Source organism: Babylonia areolata, chromosome 18, assembly GCF_041734735.1.
Source record: "Babylonia areolata isolate BAREFJ2019XMU chromosome 18, ASM4173473v1, whole genome shotgun sequence".
Lineage (NCBI taxonomy): Eukaryota > Metazoa > Mollusca > Gastropoda > Neogastropoda > Buccinidae > Babylonia > Babylonia areolata.
In genome coordinates this window covers 66,824,183-66,827,130 of record NC_134893.1, presented here as the reverse complement: position 1 = coordinate 66,827,130, position 2,948 = coordinate 66,824,183, and positions in this window count along the sequence as shown.

The window sequence follows — 2,948 nt, the reverse complement described above, 5'->3', positions numbered from 1 at the left end:
CAATTTTACAGCAACTATCATTGGCTGTACAGTCAAGTTTTCAGTCGACGGATCTCGTGCTCAGTCCGGGGATCAATTATCAAATTGATTTACGCTTGAGTCATCCCCCCGCACATCAATGGACTGAACCGCCTCAGGATGGCACTTAACAAGAGTTTCATCGTTTTATAAGTTTTAGAGTCAGGCTCGGTTCGGTAAGCCGATTATTCGGTGTGAATGTGATATCGAAAGTTCACACGGTTTTGACACTGCACTGATCTGTGAGCAAATGTTTGACCAGGTTTTTGTGTGTGTGTGTGTGTGTGTTTGTTTTCTTTTGTTTTTTACTAGGTAGGCCTACATGCGTCCTCCTAGTTCCGGCGTCGCGTCTATATCGCCAGAAGTGGCGTCTGCGACGTATACTACCAGATCCAGAATTAAGAGCGGCAAATTTCGCGGGGATTCTTTTTCTTCTTTCCGTTACACGACCAACATCGACTTGCCGATGACTCTGTCGTGGTTCATGCATGCTGGGTATTTTCTTGTCTCCATAACCCACCGAACACTGACATGGGTTACAGGATCTTTATCGAGCGTGTTTGATCTTCTGCGTGCGTATACACACGAAGGGTGTTCAGGCACTAGCAGGTCCGTCTGCACATATGTTGACCTGGGAGATCACGGGAGAAATCTCCACCCTTTCTCACCAGGCGCCGTTACAATGATTCGAACCAGGGACCCTCGATCAGATTGAAAGTCTCAGCTAAGTCTGCCGGCAGAATATAATTATAAATGATAGTAGGGGTATCGGCCGGTATGCAAATGTCTCCTCTTTCTCAGTTATATATATATATATATATTAAAAAAAAAAAAAAAAAAAAAAAAAATATATATATATATATATATCAGGAATATCCTCTTTTCTATCGGTTGTTTTTATTCTCTCTCTCTCTTTTTTTCTTTGTGTGTGTGTGTTTCTTCTTTTCCCCATAACTCCACTATCCCGCCCATTCAACTGAACATTAATTTTATATGCACAGGAGTTTTTTCTTTCTTTTTTTTTTTCTTGCAGAAATGCGGAATGTTTCTTCTTCTTCTTCTTCTTCTTCTTTCTTTCTTTCTTTCTTTTTTTTTTTTTTCTTCATTTTTATCAGAAGTGTGTTTTGTTTTGTCTTTTATTCATTATCTCTTTTCATTTTGTTTGTTACATATATGTATTTTGTATTTCTAGAACAATAACACCATGCACTGGATAGCAAATAACCCAGACATGACATCACATTTTATCGTCAGTGCATTCAAAACGCAAAGTCCAATGTCCATCAGCGCTTGACGAAAAAGATAATCGTCTGGTCTGTAATATGAATTGAGAAAAACTACTGAAGACAATATCTATCTATCTGTCTATCTATCTATCTATCTATCTGTCTGTCTATCTATCTATCTATCTATCTGTCTATCTGTTTATCTGTATGATTGTATGTATATATGTATATGAAATTTGGCACATATGTAATATATAATTTGTGTGTGTGTGTGTGTGTGTGTGTGTGTGTTATATACATATACATATATATATAGATAGATAGATAGATAGGTATGTATGTATGTATGTATGTATGTATGTATATTGCTCCCTTTTTTTTCCCTCAAAAGTAGGTATATATGATTGATGGCATATGTACCTATAAGAAAATGATGGGTTATTTCGTTTTATCATTTCATTTATTTTAAGGAGGGTCGGCTGTGGAACTTTTTCAAATGTAAGCTATTCTGTTTTTCAGATTGTGATACTGTTTGTTTGTTGTTGTTTTTTTGTTGTTGTTGTTTGTTTTGTACGTTTGTCTTTTCTTTTTTCTTTCTGTCTTTCTTTCTTTCTGTTTTATATTCTGTTAAGTACTAAGGCATGATTAAAAATTCATTGCTGCAGTGTTTCACGCATTGCAAAGATATCTGTTCTTGTCGATTTGCTATTTCAAAAAAATGCTCCGCAACTTAAACCGTCTGTTTGCTTGTTGGTGGCGAAAGCATGTAAGTTCTGGTCCCTTGCGGTTCGACGGTTAATACACATTCTGGACGGAATAGATACCAATGGGAATCTCTGACTTTAAGTCGTTCAATGGGTCAACTGATGAGGTTTTAACTGTTCGTGATTGTTTCTTTGTTTGTTTATCAATCTGTCTCTGCATGTTGTTCTGCGTCATTATATTGATATCTATATAGTCCGCCAGTGTCAGTGCACTGACCGTGGCTTAATTGAACTGCTGACGTAGTCGTATGTAGTTTGTTTGTTGTTGCTTTTTTCTTCTTTTTTTTTTCTAGTACTCTAGTACTTATTACCCAAGTACAGGAGACGCCATGATACTGGATTTATGATCTTGTATCCACTGCAGTGATTAAGGTTCGAGGCCGAGTTCATGGCAGGTAGTATAATATTATACATCCTCAGATTTCAGACACCCCACTAAGGTGTAAATGACTGGACACTTCTCTTCGGTTATGGACTGAAGACTAAAACGGCATCGGAAAAGGACTGGGCCCTGCTTTACTATGCCCAGCCCGAGACAGAGTGAGCATGAATTCACTTCCATGATGGTCACCACGGTAAAAGACTATAACAGTTACATTAAGCAGACCCTCAACAACCGCACAGCGTCAGTGCAGAATTCAGTTTCCGTGAAGGAGGCGTCACTGCGTTCGGACAAATCCATATACGCTGCACCACACCTGTTATAGGCAGATGCCTGACCATCAGCATAACCCAGCGCGCCGGGCTTAGTCAGACCTCGAGTACATGCTCATATTGATATTTTGTGTCCCTGTCGGAGTGGATTTCTTCTACAGATTTTTGCCAGAGAACAACACTCTCGTTACCATCCGAATGACGAGACGCTCACTTCGATTTTCCAGTCAAATTTGGGAAAAAGGGCGAAAGCGGGATTCGAACCCTGATCCTTAAGGACTCTGTA